Raw genomic sequence first — 27,947 nt, 5'->3', positions numbered from 1 at the left:
TCTTATCCCTTCCATTTACATATTCTCACAGCATGGCTGTGAAAATTTACACGATACACGGACCCATCATCCTGTACACGACATATACCAGACCCCATCAAAACATTAACATTCATGATTTAACCATTCTTTTTAATCATACACATCTCCCTGTATACCTACTTGCCGACCTAAATGCCAAACACACAGATTTCCATGACAACTCCACAAATCTGCGTGGAAGGCAACTTCATACACTTGTAACACAGAAACATCTCATACACCTCGGACCTTACTTCCCAACAGTCTATACACACAATGGCCAAGGCACCCCTGATAAAATTTTTACAGAGCTAGTAATCGCTTACATCACTACACAACACCAGGACCGCTCTCTGGATCTGACCACATTCCTATCATTTTGCATATTTCCTCAAATCCTATACTCATTCCAGTTCGCCCCTCTCCAGCTTATTCTCAGGCGGACTGGGATCTGTTCAAACAACGTCTAAACACTCTTGATCTCACACACAACTATGACAATAGACCAGTATCAGACAGACACAAATTCAACGCATTCAACAATCAATTACCCAAATTGCTACAGATGTTGTCCCAATGACACACCACAAAGTACGATACAAAGATCTTTTCGCCCATCAGAAAGAACAAAAAGATTACTCACATGTTACAGACACCGTTTCCTAGCAAACCAAAACAGACTCAATATCATCCGATGGGACCTAACTATTTTACGTACACATCATCCATAGCCTAGACGATGACCACGCCCGACATTGGCAATCAGTTATAAATCATACACATGTACAGCGTACAAGAGATCCCAAAGCATTCTGGTCATCCATTCGGAAACTTACAGGCACCCCTCGATCCACAACCTTTAGACACATAAACAGCAACAACAGACAGATCTCTGATCCTGCTGAAGCGGTACATATTTTCAAAGACACATGGGAAAACATCTTCCACCCACATCCACCAGACCAAGCTGTCATAGCACACACATTAGACAGAGATGGGTATCCAACCATGAAGAATTAACCAATCCTGATCAAATCATAAACCTAAACACCCTATCTTCCACACATCCTCTAAACTCTCCTTTTACTGTAAATGATGTTCACTCCTTACTAACACACCTTCCAAAAAAGCTCCAGGTGCTTCAGGTCTGTCACATTCAGTCCTTCGTCACCTTCCACTTTCTGTTGCTTCTGCTATCACTGACCTCTTTAATGCCTCTCTTGCATCTGGCTATTTCCCCCCATTCTTTAAATCTGCAACTGCATGTCTCATACCAAAACCTGGGAAAGACTTGACTGACCCCAAGAACTATAGACCAATCAGCCTCCTTGAAATTTTGGGTAAGACCTTTGAACGACTTGTAAATATGCGACTCAGGACTCACCTAGAGACACATAACTTGCTTACTGAAAGACAATTCGGTTTCCGAAAAAAACGATCTACCCAAGACGTTTTGAATATGATCCTGAACTATATACGTATCAATAAAGCCAAGAACTGTACCTCCGCCCTTGTCGCCAAAGATGTAGAGAAAGCTTTTGACACTGTTTGGCATGAAGGATTAAAATACAAACTTTGCACTTCCTTTGACTTAACTATAAATATGATGAAATTATTATGTCATTTTTTAGATGGCCGAACGATGCGTATACGGTTCAGAGATCATTATTCTGACTATTTCACATTAAAAGCGGGTGTACCCCAAGGCTCTGTCCTATCTCCCACCCTATATATACTCTACACGAATGATTTACCTGAACCTCTTTACCCAAACACAATTACCCTTTCTTACGCAGACGACATCACTCAACTCAACACATGAAAACTTTCGTTTCCTTACACGCAGAACACAAAGAGAGGTCGACAGGATTACCGCCTGGGAATTATTATGGCGCATCAAAACCAACCCCAATAAGTCAAAAATCACTTACTTCCATAGAATGCGTGATGTCCCCACTCCTGTCGAACTCAAAACAAGCACCTCCCGTACCCCCACCCCACGCTCCTTCACGACAGTTGTCCTTGGTTTTACCCTCGACCACACACTGAACTTAAAATCTCACATTACTACAAAGACCATACTGGCGGGAACTGCACTCTCAAGGTTATATAAGCTGCGAGGAGCCAGTCCCAAGACAAAACTACATCTTTACAAAGCACTCATTCGTCCTCTACTCTTACTTTCCACTCGCTCTGACGTTAATTGCCAAGACAAACGCACTAAAATTTCAACGTATCCAGAATCGTGCATTACGTTGGGTGTTGGGAGTGAGGTGGGACGAATTTGCCACCAGTGACTCTCTCCACCTCACGACAAACACACCAGCTTTGAACGTATACTGGAAGACACTTAGTGACAAACAACTTGACAGACTTGAAACATATCATGACTACTGGACTACTTACTTAGATGATACTCTCAGACGTCCTTACAATGATGTAAATCTTTTTCAATCATTGAATGATCCGGCACCTCCACCACAATACACATAAAACATCTGACTTTTTGCTTAAAAATTCAAATAACTTAAAAGTGCCATTGCCGTATAGCTGTGTCTTTGTGCGTTTTTAGGGCTGAAGTGCTTGCGATGTGCGTTTTTGCGTCGCCTTTGCAACAACGTGTCCCTGAACCATATCCAGTCATTGCAAGTTGAAGTGCTTCCAGTCAGTTGCAGTCAGCACCCGCAGAGTCCCTGTTATTTTCTATGTCGTCTTCGTTATTGTTTATCCAGGCTTAGCAGTTGGGTCTAGTCCTGACTCTTCTCTCTTCAACTCAAGACATTCCTCTCACCATCTATTCTTCGCACTGTCCCCACTTGCCCCTCGCCCCTCGTGGGTCCTTACCTGTGAGTCCTATCGTATCGTATCAACTCCATATTGTTTCAGACTATGGAACAATGCTCTTCTCCAGACTGAGGGACTGACCACCTCAAAACTTTAAGGGTGATGGACTGATTACATAGAAGCAGAAGAGACTTGAAGACTATCAACTTTTCTGTACTCGACTGAAGAAGCCTACTGTGTAGGCGAAACGTTTCGAAATAAAGATAACCAGATGTTGCACAAGTGTCTTAACTTTCATCTTGTCGGTATTGTATACCTGTCTTGCACAAGATACCTAACTGTTGCATGTGTGTAACCTAACACTGGAATTTTTGAAACTTGAAAAGGTGCAATATATCAGGACACTGCTGATGTCATTCTGCCTCTTGTAATAAGAGATACGTATGGAATCCCAAGTGAGGATTTGTATGGGATTTCCTTGAACGGAAATTCAAGAATTTTTGTAAAATTTGTGTCGTCTGCTGCTTATGCGAGAGCTGTGGACACCTATCAAGAAAAACGGATTGTCATCAACACTGGTCTTGAGGTGTGCCTGCATGATATGTCTGCGTGTTATATGTGGGTTCGTCTTCGTAATGTACCCTTCGAGGCAGACGATGTGGACATTCATCGGACATTTGGGTGCTGTGGCACCATACAAGCTGTCAACGTAGGGCGTTGGTCCCAGGGCTTTTATGCTGGCATGTTCGAGGGACCTTTCTCGATGAAAATAACAGACGTCCAATTCCCTCATTTGTCATATTGGAGGATTTTCGGAAGCAATGGTGGAGGATGAGTTGGCCCAACGGAGACCCACGATGGTGGATGATGTACTGCAGGTTTTACCTGCGGAGGTGAAGTGGAGTGATGCAGTGGGGATAGTCTCGACGCTACCACCGGCGTCAGAGATCGAGGCGATTGGGTGTGTTGACAGCGCATCGCCTCCGGTGGGAGAGGCGCATACGCCATTGGTGTTGCCCAGTTTTGAGGACATAAGAGTATCCTCGACAGCCCGGCGACAGTGGATTTACTGCCTACTTGGCGGCGGCGCCTGTGGTCGACCATGGTCTAGCAGGACATGTGGGTGACGAGGAAAGGCGTACAACTTGTACGACAGTGGTGACGGTTGTCGAGGTGCATAGGGCGGATGGTGAAGGGCTTATGGATTATGAGGGAGTGTCACGTAAGAGGCCCAGTACACTGGTGGAGGACGATGTCTTAACACCGGGGCAAAGGTCTTGTAAAATGGTGTGGGCTGATGTAGCCAAGGGTGGTAAGGGATTTCCCTTACAGAAGTCGAGTGGGAGTGTGGGGAAGACGGTCAGGTGCAGCAGTGGCAAGTCCAAGTCAGGGTTAAAGGTGACAGGAAAACGAAATGAGAAAACCTAACCAGAGAGTTCAAGTGTATAACGATAAATGTTAACTGCCTCAGAGCAGAGGTCAAGAGGCGTTGGGTAGAGGTTTCGCTCAGACGTTTGGATGTCGATTTTTTTTTTTATTAAAGAACACAATTTTCGGTGTGGTAGTGAATTACGTGTGCACGGGTATAAGTGTTACGCGGGGAATTTAGATAATCTCAAGGGTGGGGTAGTGATAGGCATAAGGGAGACCAGCCCTTTTATGCTCGTTGCCTGGGAGTGGGGCAGTGGGGGCCGGGTCGTGCGTGTGGTGGGTTCGTGGGGGAACATTCAGGTGGGTTTTGTGGGAGTATATATGCCAGTGACATCAAATCCACGAGTAAAGGAGGATTTTGTGCATGTTGTTTTGGTTTATTTTCTCAAGAGGTCTACCCTCAGTTTCTGTCATAGCTGGCGATTGGAAATGTGTGATCCGGGAAAAAGATGTCGAACCACGGGGTGGGGGTGGGGGGGGTGTAATTTAAGGGTTTTACGGGAGGTTCTGCAGGCGATTGGCGTAGTGGATGTAGTGGGTTTTGACGGATGGAATGAGGACCACTTTTTGTAGGAGGGGTTACGCCGCGCGGCTGGACAGGGTTTACGTCACTAGCTTAATCCATAGTGGTAGGGTTGATTGTGTTGATCTGAGTTTCTCAGACCACCTTGTTCTGGTAACTCAAGTGGGAGGGTGTTAAACGTGTTTTTTCTAGTTATTGGAAATTAAATGTTAATTTGTTGCAAGGAGTAGATGCTTTGGAAGCTTTCAGGTTATGGTGGGTTGGATTATGGAATGAAGAAAATGGGATAGTGGATGTTGTAGATCTAGTGGTGGCATTCAAAGGCGAAAAATGCAATACAGGGTTTTTACAGAAGGTTAGGGAAGGAGGAGGCATGTTATAGATATGGGAAGCAAAAGTATTTGGAGGGACAGCTGCAGGATTGGTAGTCAATTACGGGAAATTCAGAATGATAATTTTCAGGCTTTGAGGGTGCAGGCAGGGATTGAGGTGCTTTGGGGGGGATAAACCCTCTGTCGGGGTTCTGCGTAGTTTCAGAATGAGACGTATGGCGATGACAGTTTTGTCAGTGGTGGTCAGTGATGACTTGGGTGGCTATCATAAAGGGCAAAGGCTAGTTACTACTGAGAGCATAGGGACCTATGCAGACCAATGGTTCGAGAGAAAATGGAAGGGTAGAGAGGGAAACCGATAGGCGAGGGAAGCTTTACTGCATGGCATAATGGCGAATTTGAGAGACGTGGATCGAGAGGACATGGAGGGCTACATATCGGAGGAAGTGGTTTACAAGGCTGTTCAGGGACAGGCGCTGAGGAAATCACCTGGTTGAGATGGGATACCAGGTGATTTTTATGTAGTTCATTGGGAACTACTAAAACACATGTTGGTTCAACTTTACAATTCAATGAAAATTAGAGGTAGAATGGGCAGTGAGGCAGGGTTGGGTGTTGTAGTGTTGGTACCAAAGGCCGAGGTCCGCAAATCTTTGGAGGCATATAGGCCCATCATGTTGACGGGGGCGGATTATAAGATTTTTGTATATTTTGGCAAACTGGATGAAATGAGTTTTGGACAAGGTAATATAGGTAGTAGGTTGGTAGACAGCAACCACCCAGGGAAGTACTACCGTCCTGCCAGATGACTGTGAAACAAAAACCTGTAACTGTTTTGCATGATGGTAGGATTGCTGGTTTCTTTTTCTGTCTCATAAACACGCTAAGATAACAGGGATATCTTGCTACTCCTACTTACACTTTGGTCACACTTCACAGACACGCACATGCATATATATATATACATACATCTAGGTTTTTCTCCTTTTTCTAAATAGCTCTTGTTCTTTTTTATTTCTTCTATTGTCCATGGGGAAGTGGAAAAGAATCTTTCCTCCGTAAGCCATGCGTGTCGTATGAGGCGACTAAAATGCCGGGAGCAATGGGCTAGTAACCCCTTCTCCTGTATACAATTACTAAAAAAGAGAAGAAAAACTTTATAAAACTGGGTTGCTTAAATGTGCGTGGATGTAGTGCGGATGACAAGAAACAGATGATTGCTGATGTTATGAATGAAAAGAAGTTGGATGTCCTGGCCCTAAGCGAAACAAAGCTGAAGGGGGTAGGAGAGTTTCAGTGGGGGGAAATAAATGGGATTAAATCTGGAGTATCTGAGAGAGTTAGAGCAAAGGAAGGGGTAGCAGTAATGTTAAATGATCAGTTATGGAAGGAGAAAAGAGAATATGAATGTGTAAATTCAAGAATTATGTGGATTAAAGTAAAGGTTGGATGCGAGAAGTGGGTCATAATAAGCGTGTATGCACCTGGAGAAGAGAGGAATGCAGAGGAGAGAGAGAGATTTTGGGAGATGTTAAGTGAATGTATAGGAGCCTTTGAACCAAGTGAGAGAGTAATTGTGGTAGGGGACTTGAATGCTAAAGTAGGAGAAACTTTTAGAGAGGGTGTGGTAGGTAAGTTTGGGGTGCCAGGTGTAAATGATAATGGGAGCCCTTTGATTGAACTTTGTATAGAAAGGGGTTTAGTTATAGGTAATACATATTTTAAGAAAAAGAGGATAAATAAGTATACACGATATGATGTAGGGCGAAATGACAGTAGTTTGTTGGATTATGTATTGGTAGATAAAAGACTGTTGAGTAGACTTCAGGATGTACATGTTTATAGAGGGGCCACAGATATATCAGATCACTTTCTAGTTGTAGCTACACAGAGTAAAAGGTAGATGGGATACAAGGAGAATAGAAGCATCAGGGAAGAGAGAGGTGAAGGTTTATAAACTAAAAGAGGAGGCAGTTAGGGTAAGATATAAACAGCTATTGGAGGATAGATGGGCTAATGAGAGCATAGGCAATGGGGTCGAAGAGGTATGGGGTAGGTTTAAAAATGTAGTGTTAGAGTGTTCAGCAGAAGTTTGTGGTTACAGGAAAGTGGGTGCAGGAGGGAAGAGGAGCGATTGGTGGAATGATGATGTAAAGAGAGTAGTAAGGGAGAAAAAGTTAGCATATGAGAAGTTTTTACAAAGTAGAAGTGATGCAAGGAGGGAAGAGTATATGGAGAAAAAGAGAGAAGTTAAGAGAGTGGTGAAGCAATGTAAAAAGAGAGCAAATGAGAGAGTGGGTGAGATGTTATCAACAAATTTTGTTGAAAATAAGAAAAAGTTTTGGAGTGAGATTAACAAGTTAAGAAAGCCTAGAGAACAAATGGATTTGTCAGTTAAAAATAGGAGAGGAGAGTTATTAAATGGAGAGTTAGAGGTAATGGGAAGATGGAAGGAATATTTTGAGGAATTGTTAAATGTTGATGAAGATAGGGAAGCTGTGATTTCGTGTATAGGGCAAGGAGGAATAACATCTTGTAGGAGTGAGGAAGAGCCAGTTGTGAGTGTGGGGGAAGTTCGTGAGGCAGTAGGTAAAATGAAAGGGGGTAAGGCAGCCGGGATTGATGGGATAAAGATAGAAATGTTAAAAGCAGGTGGGGATATAGTTTTGGAGGGGTTGGTGCAATTATTTAATAAATGTATGGAAGAGGGTAAGGTACCTAGGGATTGGCAGAGAGCATGCATAGTTCCTTTGTATAAAGGCAAAGGGGATAAAAGAGAGTGCAAAAATTATAGGGGGATAAGTCTGTTGAGTGTACCTGGTAAAGTGTATGGTAGAGTTATAATTGAAAGAATTAAGAGTAAGACGGAGAATAGGATAGCAGATGAACAAGGAGGCTTTAGGAAAGGTAGGGGGTGTGTGGACCAGGTGTTTACAGTGAAACATATAAGTGAACAGTATTTAGAGAAGGCTAAAGAGGTCTTTGTGGCATTTATGGATTTGGAAAAGGCGTATGACAGGGTGGATAGGGGGGCAATGTGGCAGATGTTGCAAGTGTATGGTGTAGGAGGTAGGTTACTGAAAGCAGTGAAGAGTTTTTACGAGGATAGTGAGGCTCAAGTTAGAGTATGTAGGAAAGAGGGAAATTTTTTCCCAGTAAAAGTAGGCCTTAGACAAGGATGTGTGATGTCACCGTGGTTGTTTAATATATTTATAGATGGGGTTGTAAGAGAAGTAAATGCGAGGGTCTTGGCAAGAGGCGTGGAGTTAAAAGATAAAGAATCACACACAAAGTGGGAGTTGTCACAGCTGCTCTTTGCTGATGACACTGTGCTCTTGGGAGATTCTGAAGAGAAGTTGCAGAGATTGGTGGATGAATTTGGTAGGGTGTGCAAAAGAAGAAAATTAAAGGTGAATACAGGAAAGAGTAAGGTTATGAGGATAACAAAAAGATTAGGTGATGAAAGATTGAATATCAGATTGGAGGGAGAGAGTATGGAGGAGGTGAACGTATTCAGATATTTGGGAGTGGACGTGTCAGCGGATGGGTCTATGAAAGATGAGGTGAATCATAGAATTGATGAGGGAAAAAGAGTGAGTGGTGCACTTAGGAGTCTGGAGACAAAGAACTTTGTCCTTGGAGGCAAAGAGGGGAATGTATGAGAGTATAGTTTTACCAACGCTCTTATATGGGTGTGAAGCGTGGGTGATGAATGTTGCAGCGAGGAGAAGGCTGGAGGCAGTGGAGATGTCATGTCTGAGGGCAATGTGTGGTGTGAATATAATGCAGAGAATTCGTAGTTTGGAAGTTAGGAGGAGGTGCGGGATTACCAAAACTGTTGTCCAGAGGGCTGAGGAAGGGTTGTTGAGGTGGTTCGGACATGTAGAGAGAATGGAGCGAAACAGAATGACTTCAAGAGTGTATCAGTCTGTAGTGGAAGGAAGGCGGGGTAGGGGTCGGCCTAGGAAGGGTTGGAGGGAGGGGGTAAAGGAGGTTTTGTGTGCGAGGGGCTTGGACTTCCAGCAGGCATGCGTGAGCGTGTTTGATAGGAGTGAATGGAGACAAATGGTTTTTAATACTTGACGTGCTGTTGGAGTGTGAGCAAAGTAACATTTATGAAGGGATTCAGGGAAACCGGCAGGCCGGACTTGAGTCCTGGAGATGGGAAGTACAGTGCCTGCACTCTGAAGGAGGGGTGTTAATGTTGCAGTTTAAAAACTGTAGTGTAAAGCACCCTTCTGGCAAGACAGTGATGGAGTGAATGATGGCGAAAGTTTTTCTTTTTCGGGCCACCCTGCCTTGGTGGGAATCGGCCGGTGTGATAATAAAAAAATAATAATATGGGAAGGGCAATACAGGATTCCTGGACAATCTATGAGAGATGGTCATCGGCGCCTCAAAAGTTTTGTGAAGGATTGTAGTGGAGGTGGAGTTGTAGGATTAGATTGGGAAAAGGCTTTTGACAATGTGGATAGGGAAACATTTAGCTATATTATTGAAGCAGGGTTTCAGGGAAGAAATAGTAGCGAGGGTATGTACATATATACCGAGGCACGGGTACGAGTCCAGATCAAAGGGAGGTTGGGGTCCACGGTAGGCATAGGGTGGGGGCTGTGGCAGGGGTGTCCTCTCACAGCTTTTGTTTGCCTGTTTGCAGGACCCCTTTTATAGATTGGTATTGGGTGGGGTATGGGGGAGGATTGTGCACAAGGCGAAGCAGTAGGGATTTTAGGTTATGTGGACGATACCACCATCTTGGTGCATAGTAGGAATGGTTTGGCATTCGTAAATTAGGTTATAAGGTTTTTTAGTGATGCGTCTTCCAAGCGCATTAGAGAAAAATCCAAACTTTTGGAGGTGGGGTCCTGGGTGGGGGGGACGGTATGTACGGAGTATGGGTGGAGAACCATTGAGTTGATAAAGATCTGCGGTGTGTATTTTTGCAATGACGAACAGGTGGCGTATGCATTTAATTAATCTATTGTAGCAGCAGCCGCAGTTCGCAGGATGGTGGGATGGAGACCAGGTGATGTAACATTACACCAAAGAGTAATCGTTGTCAATATACTGGTGTATTGTAAATTATGGTTTGTGGCAGCGGTCTATCCATTGATCACCGACGATGTGTTGCGGTTACAGAGGAAGGCTTTGGATTTCATATGGGGTTACCGTAGACATTGGTTAGGGAAGGATATAGTTATGACGCACATAGCCAAGGGAGGTTTGGGGCTAATACCACTACACAGACGCCTAATGAGCATATACGTAAGACAGGAATTCTTGACAAGGGGTGGGGTCAGGGGGGGAGGGGGGTTGACGCGGTGATGAGGGAGGTTCGACGATGGTGGGTCGGGAAAGACCTCACAAGGACCGAAGCGATGTTACGGCACTTATTGGTGGTGCAACACCCTGCGAGTTAGGGCAGGTAAATTAGACAATATAGGTATCACACAGAGGTCATCGGTGATGAGGTTTTTCCCAGGATATCATTGGAAGATTATATGGCAGGGGTTTAAGAAATTGCGCTTACAACCACGGGTTAGGGAAACTGGTTACCGCTTCCTCCACAGGATTTTGGCGTCCAAGGCACAATTGTACATTGTATGAATGACCCAGGATGAGATCTATGTATGGTGCGGCCACGGGTGGCCGGAAACGGCGTTTCATGTCTTATATTTTTGTGACAGTTTACACAAAGTTAGGAATTGGTTCAAGGGTGTTCTTAGACGAGTGGGGGGGGGGGGGTTGTCCATGCTTAGAGTCTTGAGATGGGAGATTGCTCGGATGTGGTATGACTTTCTGCGTCATATTTGGTACTTGACTATATATACGTGTCAGAGTATGCGGGGGCATAGGGGTGCGATGCGCGTCAGGGCACTGATGTGCCATGTTTATAGGACGAAATTTATGAATAGAGAGGTGTATGGGCAATGCTGGGAGGGAGATTTTTCGTTGGGGTATAGGAATCTAACGATGGAAACGTTACAGGAGTAACGAGGTGTAGGTAGGTATAATCCCTTGGTGGAGCCAAGGGGTTGGTCTCCTGGGAGGGGGAGGGAGGGAAGAGTTAGGTTTTTTGGTGTCTGAACTATACGTTTTATTTGGTGTGTATGGTGATCAGGGTGTAGTGTAGTGGTGAAGGAGGGGGACCTTTGTGTGGTCTGGGGTATAGCGTCTTGCTGGTGTGTCAGTCTGAGAAAGGGGGGGAGTGGTACTCAGAACCACGGTATGGTTTTCTCAATGCTGAGTCATGCTGAACTACTAAGTCATCAATAGAGGCTACGCCGTGGTTAATTTTTTTTTTTTTTTTTGTGAATTTTTAATATCCCAGGCTGGCGTTAGTTGCATATAGCGTGCATTGTTTGGCGTTTAGTAATGCAATTGTTTCATGAGATGTATTCTGTAAGCACCTGTTAGTACTGGTTTTACTAAGTCAATACATAAAAGTCACAGCAATGTAATGCGACCTGCGAGTCTTACAGTGCGTACTGTAGATTTGTGTTTTAATTATAGGTCTGGTGTGTAGAGAAATGCTTATATTGATGCTTTGTGTGGATAATGGTCTGAACCAGTTTGTTCAAAATTACTTCTTTCTTACGCTGTGCGCCATACATTATATGATGCGGTTTTCTTACCGAGTGGTCCATTATTGTGTACAAGTTCTGTATATACATGCCTCTGATACCTTACAAAGGTAATGAACTCCAGGTAGGTCTAGTCACAATCATGACAAGTTACAAAGGTATTTACAGATTACAGAGGTACGTAATGGGTCCAGGGACTCGGCCCCTAAAGTTTTGATAGCTGAACTAGGTACAAAGGTAATGAATCCTGTAAGAATGGTTACTTACGTTTATACAAGGGTACAATCATGAACAAATTATAGAGTAATGAGCAATTCACACTTCCACACCCGGTCACAACTGTATTGAGTTATTGGTGCAAATATTGATCGAGTCTCACACACACACACACACACACACACACACACACACACACACACACACACACACACACACACACACACACACACACACACACACACACACACACACACACACACACACACACACAATCATGAAGATAGGGGAAGGGCACAGAAGACCACAGACAGTATAGGCTAGGTGGCCAAAGACTGCAAACCTCACTCAAGGAGAAAGATCTTGGGGTGAGTATAACACCGAGCATGTCTCCGGAAGCACACGTCTATCAGATAACTGCTGCAGCATATGGGCGCCTGGCAAACCTGAGAAGAGCATTCCGATACCTTAGTAAGGAATCGTTCAAGACACTGTACACCGTGTATGTCAGGCCCATACTGGAGTATGCAGCACCTGTTTGGAACCCGCACTTGATAAAGCACGTCAAGAAACTAGAGAAAGTACAAAGGTTTGCCACAAGGTTAGTTCCAGAGCTAAGGGGAATGTCCTATGAAGAAAGATTAAGGGAAATCGGCCTGACGACACTGGAGGACAGGACTGGTCAGGGGAGACATAACGACATAAAATACTGCGTGGAATAGACAAGGTGGACAAAGACAGGATGTTCCAGGGAGGGGACACAGAAACAAGAGGCCACAATTGGAAGTTGAAGACAAATGAGTCAGAGATATTAGGAAGTATTTCTTCAGTCAGAGTTGTAAGGCAGTGGAATAGCCTAGAAAATGACAGTGGAGGCAGGAACCATACACAGTTTTAAGACGAGGTTTGATAAAGCTCATGGAGCGGGGAGAGAGAGGGCCCAGTAGCAACCGGTGAAGAGGCGGGGCCAGGAGCTAAGACTCGACCCCTGCAACCACAAATAAGCGAGTACAAATAGGCGAGTACACACAGAGGGACTTGGACTCTACCCTTGCAATCTTAACTAGGTGGGAGTCCAGTCCCTGGACCAATTATGTACCTCTGTAATCTTTTGACTACCGCCCACAGGATGGGTATGGGGTGCATAATAAACATATTAAACCTTACGGATAATATGGATATGCCACTTTCATTACAAGGTTTGGGTCGGTAGAAAGCAGATTTTAGCAGTAAGGGAATAAATTGGTGGGGTGAAGTGGGATCCTGCCCGGGGGGGGGGGGGTTGTTGAGGGTTAACTACTTTAAGATACCCATCGTAAATTTTTTCTGGTGTTTTACGTCAGTTTTAATTCTATTGTCTATATGTCATGTATTATTGTAAGCAGTACAATTATTCAAGTGGATGTATTATGCAGACAGAATTTTTTATACATATCATGGATATTTTTTTTAACCATGGTATAGGTTTTGCTCGGTAGCTCCATTATGTTTTGCTGATATTATGTCTTACTTGCTCTGTATCCTAGGATTGTGGAAGAGGTTTTGTTTTCACACAATACTGATGTGTGCACATGTGTCTCAATTTCATCTTGTGGGTATTGGATACCATTCTTGTACAACTTGTCAGACACTGCAACATCATGGAATCTTGATTCTGAGGACATGTACATAACCTTCACGACTACGACAACTACTACTACAACTAACCCATCTCTTTGGGTAGGACCTACTTCCACTGGGGAATCCCGCCTACCAGTGACTATGCCCTCGTCTGCTACCTGTCCCATTTCCACCTGACGTTACTATATAAGCGTCAGGCGCCTTGCTTCTGCTTCAGAATCTCAACGACTATGGTGCTCTTCGCACCTACAGCTAGATTGAGGGACTGATTACCTCATCTTCTGTACATAGTTCTCCTGTCTTCAAGTTATGTCCTGGAATTTGTATTGATAAAGCCACTGGATGGCAAAACGTCTACAATAAAGATACCCAGATGTTGCACGTGTGTCTCAATTTCAAGCATCAGAGATAGTGTTACTGAAAGAAATATCCTAATTGGGGTTAATATGCTCAGGCAAGCCCATTCAAACCCCTGCACAGAAGACCTCCAAACTTTCCTCAGCACTGGTGAACACTCCTCCAGATGGATCGGAAAAACTGGAACCGACCTCCGCATGAATCAGATGCATGATCTATGTCAAGTAAGGCAACAGCGGCACTTCTCCGCTCCATGGAATATTACCCCATTCCAAACTACCATTCCTCCATTTCCCCCCAAACTACTACTTAAATCACAACCAAAACTTCGCCTTGAAGCCAAACATGAGGCCTTAAGCTGTATTGATAACTTAGTCACACAGCACACTCTCGCAAATTATTTACGTTGATGGTTCTGTTCACCAATCCACTGGTGCAGCTGGTAGTGCTGCTGTTGTCGTACAGAGTGATGGCTCTCTTAAAGAAATTGGAGCACGCATCAATAATTGGGCCTCTACCCTTCAGACAGAACTGTTTTCCATACTCCTTGCACTGAAATGCATCTATGTATCTAAGATTGACAGTTTAATTGTAACTGATTCTCTCATCCATAAATGCTCTCAACTCATTAAGCATAAATTGTGGCATGCTTGTGTCATAAGCCAGACACAGGTATGGTAAGATTGTGGACAGTGGAGTCAGTGTACATGCTGTGGATTCCATCTCACATTGGTCTTCAGATACATGATAGAACTGATAAATTGGCTAAGCTGTATGCTTTCAAAGAGGGAGTAGATTGCAATCTTGGCTTGTCAGGTAGTAGTTTGAGAATAATACGAAAAGAACTTCAACTGAATTTTATTGACTTAAGACTCAGGGAGACTGACACCAGTGAGTCCATCTATCATTGTATCATGCAGGAGGAGCCACATGTCTATGGTGCATCCAACAAGATAAGCAGACTCTTGGATGTCACTACCGCCCGGCTCCGGCTGGGTTACAAGTATCTTTGGCAGGTTAAATCACCACCACCAGATGTAGACCAAACGAAATGTAAACTTTGCCAGATGGACTATTGTCACACCTTGCGTCATTATGTACTGGAGTGTGATAAAATTAATGAATTTAGAAACAACTCACTCAGAAGTGTTCAAGAAATGGCAAAGTATTTTATCCACAGTGGTATATTGCAGACCATTCTGGAGAAATACCCTGACTTTGCTAGCTGTAAATAAAGCATTACCACATGTGCGTGCGTGTGCGTGTGTGTGTGTGCGCGTGTGTGTGTGCGTGTGTGCGTGTGTGCGTGTGTGCGTGTGTGCGTGTGTGCGTGTGTGCGTGTGTGCGTGTGTGCGTGTGTGCGTGTGTGCGTGTGCGTGTGTGTGTGTGTGTGTGTGTGTGTGTGTGTGTGTGTGTGTGTGTGTGTGTGTGTGTGTGTGTGTGTGTGTGTGTGTGTGTGTGTGTGTGTGTGTGTGTGTGTGTGTGTGTGTGTGTGTGTGTGTGTGTGTGTGTGTGTGTGTGTGTGTGTGTGTGTGTGCGTGCGCGCGCACACACACACTGTAGTTGAGATTGCGTCGAGTCCAAGCTCCTGTGTGCTCGCCTATTTGTACTCACCTAGTTGAGATTGCAGGGGTCGAGTCACAGCTCCTGGCCCCGCCTCTTCGCTGATTGCTACTAGGTCCTCTCTCCCTGCCCCATGAGCTCTATCATACCTCGCCTTAAAACTATGTATGGTTCCCGCCTCCACTACGTCACTTTCTAGGCTATTCCACGGCCTGACTACTCTAGGACTGAAGAAATACTTCCTAACATCCCTTTGATTCATCTGAGTCTTCAACTTCCAATTGTGACCTCTTGTATCTGTGTCCCTTCTCTGGAACATCCCGTCTTTGTCCACCTTGTCTATTCCGCGCAGTATTTTATATATCGTTATCATGTCTCCCCTGACCCTCCTGTCCTCCAGTGTCGTCAGGCCGATTTCCCTCAACCTTTCTTCGTAGGACAATCCCCGTAGCTCTGGGACTAGTCTTGTTGCAAACCTTTGCACTTTCTCTAATTTCCTGACGTGCTTGACTAGGTGTGGATTCCAAACTGGTGCTGCATACTCCAGTATGGGCCTGACGTAGATGGTATACAGAGTCTTAAACGAATCCTTACTGAGGTATCGGAACGCTATCCGTAGGTTTGCCAGGCGCCCGTATGCTGCAGCAGTTATCTGATTGATGTGCGCCTCAGGAGATATGCTCGGTGTTATACTCGCCCCCAGATCTTTTTCCTTGAGTGAGGTTTGCAGTCTTTGGCCATCTAAACTATATTGTGTCTGCGGTCTTCTTTGCCCTTCCCCAATCTTCATGAGTTTGCATTTGGCAGGGTTAAATTCAAGGAGCCAGTTGCTGGACCAGGCTTGTAGCCTGTCCAGGTCTCTTCGTAGTCCTGCCTGATCCTCATCCGATTTAACTTCGCATCATCTGCAAACAAGGACACTTCTGAGTATCCCTTCCGTTATGTCGTTCACATACTTCAAGAACAGCACAGGTCCTAGGACTGACCCCTGTGGAACCCCGCTTGTCACAGGCGCCCACTCTGACACCTCGTCACGTACCATGACTCGTTGTTGCCTCCCTGTCAGGTATTCTCTGATCCATTGCAGTGCCTTTCCTGTTGTGTGTGCCTGATCCTCTAGCTTTTGCAGTAACCTCTTGTGTATGTATGAGTGTGTGTGTGTGTGTGTGTGTGTGTGTGTGTGTGTGTGTGTGTGTGTGTGTGTGTGTGTGTGTGTGTGTGTGTGTGTGTGTGTGTGTGTGTGTGTGTATGAGTGTGTATGAGTGTGTATGAGTGTGTATGAGTGTGTATGAGTGTGTATGAGTGTGTATGAGTGTGTATGAGTGTGTATGAGTGTGTCAACAATCAACATTTGCACCAATAACTCATTACAGTTGTGACCGGGTGTGGAAGTGTGAATTGTTCATTACTCTATAATTTGTTCATGATTGTACCCATGTATAAACGTAAGTAACCATTCTTACAGGATTCATTACCTTTGTACCTAGTTCAGCTATCAAAACTTTGGGGCCCAGTCCCTGGGCCCATTACGTACCTCTGTAATCTGTAAATACCTTTGTAACTTGTCAGGATTGTGACCAGACCTACCTGGAGTTCATTACCTTTGTAACTTGCTCAGCTATCAAAACTTTGGAGTCCAGTCCCTGGACCAATTATGTACCTCTAATCTTTTGACTACCGCCCACAGGATGGGTATGGGGTACATAAACTATATGGCAAGATGAGCGTTGCTATTTAAGCCAAAATCCCAAGTTCTGCCTATTCGGCACGATATATATGTATATATAAAGTTCACATTTTGTTAATAGTTTGTAATTTAATATTTTGTGATTTTGGTGTTGATGTACCACCATTGTTTATAAATATTTATTACTTAAGTTACTGACGAGTTCAGGATATGTTCATAAATTTAAGTTGAATTAATACGATTCTTCAGATTGGTGAATGTGGGTATAATTTTAATGTGTGTTGGGGGGGGGGGGAGAAACGTCAGCTGTGTCAGCACAGACAATAGTAATATTTTGTATAATGTCGGGTTCTGAATGATAAGTTGTGAGTCGTATTTCTGAGTGTCATACTACCATTAAGTATGGTGTTATTTTCCGTATTGGGGTTGTGATTTTTTGGTTTTATTTTTCATAACCAGGATCATGGTTCATTTTATGATACTTTTATACCTCCTTGTATTTGTGTAGCGTTTTAAATAAAATATAAAAAATGCATTAGTTTATATATAGTTTTGTATACAAAGTTTTCATACCCGATATGACAGAGTGACAGGTTGGATTGTAGCTATTTTTTGTTAAGGTATGTTCAGGTGTAGGTTGTCCTCTGTTTAGTTATATGGATATTATTTTCTTATATATTGCTTTATATTTCTTGATTTAAGTCAGTTATGTATAACATGTATAATGTATACTGTGTTTTTCAAAAAAAATATAAAAAAAAAAACTATTGAAGCAACATCCGAGGCAAAAAGTTTAACAGGACATCCATTGTTGATGACATCACTAAAGGATTCACAAGAAACTGAAAACATGGCTCAGAGTAAATGGGGAAGAAACTGGTAGCTTTCACTGATACTGGAAGCCAGGTGTTAATAACCGAGCAAGATATTTGTAGTAACTGAGGGAGAGAAGATAAGCTATCACCGCAGTGAATGGTCATGATATTAAATGTTGAGGGACAAACAGATCTATACTTTGAACTGCAATAAAGTTACAAAGCTTATGGTTGTTTAGTAGTATCTGGAGTGACGTTTCCAGGGGATTTACTCAAAGGTATGGATTTCCTCAAGGGGTTCGACTTCCTCTTGTATGGCAAAGGATGGGGAACCAGTCTGCTGAGACTGGATGAGGTATCCTTCCCAGTAAAATTTTTAAAGCATCCATCAATATTAGCTTCTATGAGTAGCAGTAATAAATTATCCAAGACCCCATCTAAATCACTTTATGAACTGGAATTACCTAATGTAAATTCTTCAGTCGCGGACTGTGCACTTCATATAACTAAGCATGCCCACAAAATACGTTCAAATTTATTAAAGGCACAGTTGGAAGGAAGGTAGTGCCAGGAAGTATCTTACAATTAGCTGGGAAGCTAGAATCCTGGCCGGTGCTTCGTTTAGCACAAGTTTCTGAGAAAAGCTATAAATCTGATTAGTAAAGCGTTAACATTCATGAGTGGCAGAACGTTCTTCAGAGTACAAAACAAATTCTGGCCACAAAATAGAGCGAAAAACCCACGTCAAAGACCTGGGAGTGATCATGTAGGAGGGTCTCACCTTCAAGGACCATAACATTGTATCAATCGCATCTGCTAGAAAAATGACAGGATGGATAATGAGAACCTTCAAAACTAGGGAGGCCAAGCCCATGATGACACTCTTCAGGTCACTTGTTCTATCTAGGCTGGAATATTGCTGCACACTAACAGCAACTTTCAAGGCAGGTGAAATTGCTGACCTAGAAAATGTACAGAGAACCTTCACGGCGCGCATAACGGAGATAAAACACCTCAATTACTGGGAGCGCTTGAGGTTCCTGAACCTGTATTCCTTGGAACGCAGGCGGGAGAGATACACGATTATATACACCTGGAAAATCCTAGAGGGACTAGTACCGAACTTGCACACAAAAATCACTCACTACGAAAGCAAAAGACTTGGCAGACGATGCAACATCCCCCCAATGAAAAGCAGGGGCGTCACTAGCACGTTAAAAGACCATACAATAAGTGTCAGGGGCCCGAGACTGTTCAACTGCCTCCCAGCATACATAAGGGGGATTACCAATAGACCCCTGGCAGTCTTCAAGCTGGCACTGGACAAGCACCTAAGTCAGTACCTAACCAGCCGGGCTGTGGCTCGTACGTTGGTTTGCGTGCAGCCAGCAATAACAGCCTGGTTGATCAGGCTCTGATCCACCAGGAGGCCTGGTCACAGACCGGGCCGCGGGGGCGTTGAGCCCCGGAACTCTCTCCAGGTAAACTAGTCAACTAACACCCAGGTACCTATTTGCTGCTAGGTGAACAGGACAACAGGTGTAAGGAAACGTGTCGAAATGTTTCCACCCTCCGGGAATCGAACCCGGGCCCTCCATGTGTGAAGCGGGAGCTTTAGCCACCAGGCCACCAGATTTGGGTGAAGTGGAAGCATCGTTAGTAAAGGCACTGGACGTCTTGTTAGTTGACAAGATCATCGGACATGTGGGGGACCCAGGCTTAGCTATGGGGTCGGTTGAGGACGACGGCATGGTGGGCGAAGGAGGAATGCAACAGTGAGACAAATGGCTTAATGGTGCAGGCAGTGTAGGTGCACCAGGATGCTGCAACAGACGTTACGATGCAGGTGGAGGGTTGGACATGGAAGCGCACTGCTGTGCTATCAGACTGATGACTTGCTCACTCCTGCCCAGCGCCCTGGGAAAAAAAGTCTTGGGTGGAGGTCAAGAAGAGGGTCCAGTGACCCCCAAGGATCAGGGGTTTGCAAAGGCGGTTCCCAAAGGAGGGGGAGGGAAAGGGGTGTAGCAAAACGTTCTGGAGATAAGCCAATACCAAGGACAAAAGAAAAACCCATTTGTAGATTTTAGGTGTTTGACAATAAATATTAACGGATTGAGAACAGAGAAAGCGTAAGTGGTTTAACGAGTATTTGGTGCGCCTTGGTGTGGATGTAGTGTTCATACAGGAACAATTACAGAGCAGGATACGAGTTGGAAATGAGTGGATATGATGTGTACATGGAGCATGCGACAAGGTTGAGAGGAGGAGCTGCCATTCTGGCAAGGGAAACTAGCCTGTTTGTATTGAGGCATTGTGAAGGGGGAGAGGGGAGGGTGATTCGAGTGGATGGATTATGGGGTTGGGTACAAATCAGTTTGGTGTGTGTACATGGTCCGGCAGAGGGAGATGTGTGTACTAAAACTAAATTTGTTCAAGTCCTAGTATATTATTTGCGTGCCTTACCAAATGTAGCGATAATTGTTGGAGATTGGAATTGTGTGATACGACATGAGGAACCTAGAGGAGCGAGTTGGAAATGAGTGGATATGATGTGTACATGGAGCATGCGACAAGGTTGAGAGGAGGAGGGGTGTTGATTCGAGTGGGGAGATTTTGGGGGATTTATTAACGGGGGTGGGGTTAAAGGATGTTTGTGGGGAGAGGGGGGGTAGTAGAGCATACTTTTGTTAGACGTGATTATGCGGCGAGACTGGATAATATGTACGTGCCCCGTGTAATAAACGTGCGTAGTGTGCTAGTGGTGGATGTGTTTTTTTCAGACCATAGGGGAATAGTGATAGAGTCAGATTGGGAGGGAGTGCCTCGTAGGGGTCAAAGTTATTGGAAATTAAATGTAAAGTTACTACAGGGAGAGGAAAGTCGTCTGTCTTTTGTGCAAATGTGGGAATGTTTAGTAGTTGAAGCACCTGAGGATAATGCCTTGCTAACTTGGTGGGAATCGGTAGCCAAACAGCGTATTAAAGAATATTATATTAGTAGAGGGAAGGGATATAATCAGTTAAAGTATGGTTTACAAAGATACCTTGAGGGGCAGCTGCGCGATTGCTATGCAAGAGGCAGTGCAAATTATCCAGTAGTCGAAATTGAGAGTATAAAGGAAAGTATTTGGATGTTGCAAAATGAGAGGTTTGATGGGGAGAGAATTAGGGGCGGACTAGAAGAGGTACTGTGAGGAGATCGGCCGTCGGCTTGTGTGCTGAGGAGTCAACGTAAGAGAAAGGCAATGGAGATAATGGGGTTAAATGTTCAGGTTGGTATGGAAGGGTATAGGGAAGGTCAAGTTTTGGCACTGACAGGGTATAAGTGGATATGTTGATGCTTGGTTTAAGTCAAATATGCAAAGTGTTGGTATAAGTGGGATAGCATCACAGACAATGGGAGGGTTTGTGCAGTGCGAGCTGGAGGGGCAAGATCAAGTGGCTTTGGGAGGGCTGATCAAGGAACTGAACTGAGGACTCACAGGTAAGGGCCCACTAGGGGCGAGGGGCAAGTGGGGACAGGATGAAGATAGTTGTGGAGAGGAAAAAAATCTTGAGGAAAAGTGTCAGGACTATACCCAACTGCTATTCAATGAAAACAATATTCAGCATTCTCTCTCGTGAGCATATCAACTTGCAATGACTGGATACGGCTCAGGGACATGTTACTGCAAAATGCAACGCAAACGCACGTCGCAAGCACTTCAGCTCGAAACGCACAAAGACAGCTCTACGACAATGGCACTTTTAAGTTATTTGAATATTTATGCTAAATAAGTCACAACACAAGTCTTGTGCGTTTCGAGCTGAAGTGCTTGCGACGTGCGTTTGCGTTGCATTTTGCAGTAACATGTCCCTGAGCCGTATCCAGTCATTGCAAGTTGATATGCTCACGAGAGATAATGCTGAATATTGTTTTCATTGATTAGCAGTTGGGTATAGTCCTGACACTTTTCCTCAAGATTTTTTTCCTCTCCACAACTATCTTCATCCTGTCCCCACTAGCCCCTCGCCCCTAGTGGGCCCTTACCTGTGAGTCCTCAGTTCAGTTCCTTGATCAGCCCTCCCAAAGCCACTTGATCTTGCCCCTCCAGCTCGCACTGCACAAACCCTCCCATTGTCTGTGATGCTATCCCACTTATACCAACACTTTGCATAGTCGTAGAGGTCTTTGATAAAGTCAGTTCCTGATCAGCCGGGCTGTGGCTCGTACGTTGGTTTGCGTGCAGCCAGCAGCAACAGCCTGGTTGATCAGTCGCTGATCCACCAGGAGGCCTGGTCACAGACCGGGCCGCGGGGGCGTTGACCCCCGAAACTCTCTCCAGGTAAACTCCAGGTAAACTCCAGTTTATTTGTATTGTGGTGGAGGTGCCGGGTCATACAACGTTTGAAAGATTTACATCATTGTAAGGACGTCTGAGAGTATCTGCTAAGTATGTAGTCCAGTGGTCATGATATGCTTCAAATCTGTCAAGTTGTTTGTCACCGAGTGTCTTCCAGTATACGTTCAAAGCTGGTGTGTTTGTAGTGAGGTGGAGAGATTCACTGGTGGCAAATTCGTCCCACCTCACTCCCAACACCCAACGTAATGCTCGATTCCGGATGCGTTGGAATTTTAGTGCGTTTGTCTTGGCGGTTAACGTCAGGGCGAGTGGAGAGTAAGAGGACGAATGAGTGCTTTGTAGAGATGTAGTTTTGTCTTGGGACTGGCTCCTCTCGGCTTATATAACCTTGAGAGCGTAATTCCCGCCTGTGTGGTCTTAGCAGTAATGTGAGATTTTAGGTTCAGTGTGTTGTCGAGGGTAACACCAAGGACAACTGTTGAGAAGGAGCGTGGGATGGGGGTACGGGAGATGCTTGTTTTGAGTTCGACAGGACTCGGGACATCGCGCCTTCTATGGAAGTGATCTTTGACTTATTTGGGTTGGTTTTGATGCGCCATAATAATTCCCAGGCGGTAATCCTGTCGACCTCTCTGTTCTGCGTGCTAGGAAACTAATGTTTTCATGTGTTGTGAGTTGAGTGAAGTCTGCGTAAGAAAGGGTAAGTGTTTGGATAAAGAGGTTCAGGTAAATCATTCGTGTAGACTGTAGAGTATATATAGGGTGGGAGACAGGACAGAGCCTTGGGGTACACCCGCTTTTAATGTGAAATAGTACGAATAATCTCTGAACCGTATACGCATCGTTCGGCCATCTAAAAAGTGACAATTTCATCATATTTATAGTTAATTCAAAGGACGTGCAAAGTTTGTATTTTAATCCTTCATGCCAAACAGTGTCAAAAGTTTTCTCTACATCTTTGGCGACAAGGGTGGAGGTACAGTTCTGGGCTTTATTGATACGTATATAGTTCAGGATTATATTCAAGACGTCTTGGGTAGAACGTTGTCGGAAACCTAACTCTCTTTCAGTAAGCAAGTTATTTGTCTCTAGGCGAGTCCTGAGTCGCATATTTACAAGTCGTTCAAAGGTCTTGCCCAAAATTTCAAGGAGGCTAATAGATCTATAGTTCTTGGGGTCAGTCAAGTCTTTTCCAGGTTTTGGTATGAGACGTGCAGTTGCAGATTTAAAGAATGGAGGGAAATAGCCAGATGCAAGGGAGGCATTAAAGAGGTCAGTGATAGCGGAAGCAACAGAAAGTGGAAGGTGACGAAAGAGAATGTGATAGACCAGAAGCACCTGGAGCTTTTTTTTTGGAAGGTGTGTTAGTAAAGAGTGAACATCTACAGTAAAAGGAGAGTTTAGAGGATGCGTGGAAGATAGGGTGTTTAGGCTTATGATTGGATCAGGATTGGTTAAATCTTCATGATTGGATACCCATCTCTGTCTAATGTATGTGCTATGACAGCTTGGTCTGGTGGATGTGGGTGGAAGATGTTTTCCCATATGTCTTTGAAAATATGTACAGCTTCAGCAGGGTCTGAGATCTGTCTGTTGTGATTTGTGTGTCTAAAGGTTGTGGATCGAGGGGTGCCTGTAAGTCTCCGAATGGATGACCAGAATGCTTTGGGATCTCTTGTACGCTGGACATCTGTTGTGTTTATAACAGATTGCCAATGTCGGGCATGGTCATCTAGGGGCTATGGATGATATGTGTACGTAAAATAGTGAGGTCCCATCGGATGATATTTAGTCTGTTTTGGTTTGCTAGGAAACTGTCTGTAACATGTGAGTAGTCTTTTTTCTGATGGGCGGAAAGAGTAACGTACTCTGTGGTGTCATTGGGACAACCTCTGTAGCGGCTTGGGTAATTGATTGTTGAATGCGTTGAATTTGTGTCTGATACTGGTCTCTTGTCATAGTTGTGTGTGAGATCAAGTGTGTTTAGGCGTTGTTTGAACAGATCCCAATCCGCCTGAGAGTAAGCTGGAGAGGGGCGAACTGGAATGAGTATAGGATTTGAGGAAATATGGAAAATGATAGGAATGTGGTCAGATCCCGAGAGCTGTCCTGGTGTTGTGTAGTGATGTAAGCGATTACTAGCTCTGTTTGTAAAAATTTTATCAGGGGTGCCTTGGCCATTGTATGTAAAGACTGTTGGGAAGTAAAACTCCAAGGTGTATGAGATGTTTCTGTGTTACAAGTGTATGAAGATGCCTACCATGCAAATTTGTGGAGTTGTCATGGCAGTGTGTTTGGCATTGAGGTCAGCAAGCAGGTATACAGGGAGATGTGTGTGATTAAAAAGAATGGTTAAGTCATGAATGTTAATGTTTTTGTTGGGTCTGGTATATGTCGTGTACAGGATGATGGGGTCCGTGTATCGTAAATTTTCACAGCCATGCTGTGAGAATATGTAAATGGAAGGGATAAGAACTCATGTTTAATGGTGCCTTTAACAAGAATAGCTACGCCATTCCAGTTTTCGGCAGGGGATTGACGGGCTGTATATCCTAAGTGACACATTGATCATCACGCACACACGTGCTGTTTAATAACACGTCTGATTGTTCAGATTCAACGAGGTCAGCAAGAATGTGCTTGTTTGCTTTATAAGCTCGTATGTTAAATTTAATAACCTTAAGGGCCATGGTTGGGGTTACTTGATGGTGGGAAATGAAAGTCTTTATGGTTATCGTGATAACCCATCATGTGTGTACCATCACCTGATCTATATTTGATCGGTTGTGTTTTACGGTTTCTGGATTCAGGACGGGGAGGGGAAGATGAGAGGGGGCGGGAGGTGGTGGGACTAGATGTAGTGGTAAGACAAGAGGATGAGTTGGGGCGAGAGGGAGATGACGAGGGTTGATTTATTAAGTGCTGAACTTTATTCAGACATTAGTTGAATTTGGGAGAGTCGGTATAATTTTGTTTCATAGTGGGAGATCGAGAAGAGGAAGAACGAGATTGAGATCTTTTGGTGCTGGAGCCAGAGCTGGTGGAAGGATTAGAAGGAAAGGATTTTGGCATATGGGTGGAAAGAGAAGGGTCTGCCCGAGTAGAAGCATGAAGAGGAGTTTCTGGAGTGGAGAGAGAGGAGTTGGGAAAAAGTTCATCCTTGGGAAGAAAAATCAGGAGGGAAAATGATGGGGTCAAAATTGTTGGCTTTCAAAAGATCATTCAGCATCGTGGGATAGTTGGCACTTTTAAATGCTTTATGACAGTATACAGCAGTGAGCACAATGGTCTCAAGGATATTAGATTGTTTTGAGGAAGAAGCCGAGGGAAGGTTTTTTTGTGCAGCAGCAGCAGCATAGGAAGGATAAGTTGTAGAAGTGGTAGCAGGAGGAACAGAAGAATTTGGTTGGTAAGTGGATGAGGATGTGTCTGTGAGCATGGAGTCAAGACTGGGTTTGGAAGGTTCAGAAGTTGGTCTTTTCGTAAGGAAGAAACACATTCCTTACGAGTAGGGCAGTTGAAAGTAGCAGAATGTGACAGAGCAGTGAAAGCATTTTGGAGGGTTGGTACATTTCTGCCATGTGTGGCCTGGAGAAGAACACTTAGAAAACAGCTGTTGCTTGTTACAAGTATTCTTTAAATGTCCAAACTCAAGGCATTTGTAGCACTGATGAATAGGAACAGTTAGGAAGAAACAATGAAGTAGGTGGAAGAAGAAAGTAGTTAGCTCGAACACCATGTTTGAACAATTTATCAGCCTCATCTGGAGTGGAACATCTGATCTTAAGAATGTTAGAACGTCAGGATGGAAAAGTTCCTCAACTGACATGATTTTGAGATGAAATGTCTCATCAAGGCGTCTTTGTTCTGGTTGTATTCGTTAATCAGGGATGAGTCAACAAATTTTGCCACGACTGTACTCCTGGCCTTATGATCAGGAGCCCAATCGATAGCAAAACCTGCCTGAGAGCTTTTCTCGGACTTCCTTACTGGTACATAGGTCATAATTGACAGGATCAAGATTTACTTTACATCCGGTACGTGTCTTGAAGATGTTTATCACCCGAGCCTGGGTAATGTTTAAAAAGGTAGAAGCATAATCAATCGTATCCTTGTCATCTTTAGAGTACTTTAACATCAAGGCCATTGTCGGAAAACTGGGTCTGTGCAGTTGCCATGATGACAACAGCACAGGTGGGTATGCTGCTTGAATCGTAAGTGGCGTCTAAGGGGCGTCAAGTGCGTAATTCTGACAGGTCATGTTTGTGTTGTACAGTGTACCTGCCAAGATGAGGCTTCCCGTGCGTTAATTACAAGGAATGCAGCCACGGGCACCGGACCAGACGAATACTCCTACCGACGCAGGAGCAGGTCCAGCCGATCCAGAAAAAAAGAAAAATTTAGAGGAGAGAAAGGTGCTGGTGTCTCCAGAGCGATGTAGTCAAGCTAATCCACTGTGTGGGGATCTTTAACCACCTCAATGAAGAGGGCTTGACTGGCCTCTGAGGAGATTACGGCACAGAGCTAAACCCGTGTCACACAAAAAAAAGATATTGGTTAAAAAAAAAAAACTAATTCTCAGAGATGCCTTCACAACCGAACATGGGTAAGAGGATGTCGGTACGCAAGGATTACACATACAGAGTGCAGAGGTGGTGGTGGTGTTGCTCTTGAACAATATATCAGCAGGTGACATCCAACAGGATGAGGTGGGAAGACTTCACCCAGCTGCAAGAGTGCAGAGGCCAACGGTCTGCCCTGGGGCAGGCAGCCAGCGACGCACAGAATCCTGGAGCCAAGATGAAGAATCTCCAGAAATCAACCAATCAGGCACTGTCTTCTTGAAACAAGAAAATCAATGAAATATTTCCTCAACACATCAAAAGCTTCTTCCAGCAAGGGGATCGCAAGGCAGCCAATCAGGAGCAAGCAAAGCATGCAGCCAATCGGGAGCAGGTACGTCTGTCCAGTGCGGAAGCTAGCAAAGGAATGCTTCTCTTCTGATCAAGGAGTGCGAGATTTGGGAGGCTTTATCTGGGGTGAACTTAGGTAAGGCACCAGGTATAGACGAGATACCAAATGATTTTCAGGTTAAAAATTGGGGCGTTCCATATGGGTTTTTAGTAAGATTGTTCAACATACTTAAGAGGGACCGGGTTTTGGGTGAACAGCAAAGGACGGCAGTGGTGGTTTTAGTGCCGAAGGGCGAGCCATCAACAGTAAGGGATTAATTATCGGGCCATTTCGCTAATGTGTGGAGATTACAAGCTATTCCCAAGGATATTAGCTAGCAGAATTAAGAAGGTAATAGGTAAAGTAATAGATAAGGGACAATACGGAATGCCCGGAAGGTCTATGTACGAAGGGCATGGTTTGATTATAGGTTTTATTGAGAAACAAGGCAAATGGGGAGGGGGGGGGCGTTGTCTTTAGATTGGGAGGCTGCCTATGACAGTGTAGAACGGGAAGAGTTATGGATGTTTGTGTGTTGGCAGGGGTTCGGGGAAGAAATCATATCTTGGGCTAAATTATTGTATCATGGTGCTTCAATGAGGGTACAGGTGAATGGGAGGTTAGGTGTTAAAATTCAGATGGGTAGGTAATGAACGGGGAGGGGGGGCTGGTATCGTGGGTTATGTGGATGACACGACTGTTTTGGTGAGGGAATGTAT

This window comes from Cherax quadricarinatus, chromosome 88 (assembly GCF_038502225.1).
Source record: "Cherax quadricarinatus isolate ZL_2023a chromosome 88, ASM3850222v1, whole genome shotgun sequence".
Lineage (NCBI taxonomy): Eukaryota > Metazoa > Arthropoda > Malacostraca > Decapoda > Parastacidae > Cherax > Cherax quadricarinatus.
Note: the sequence above shows the minus strand (reverse complement) of the source record.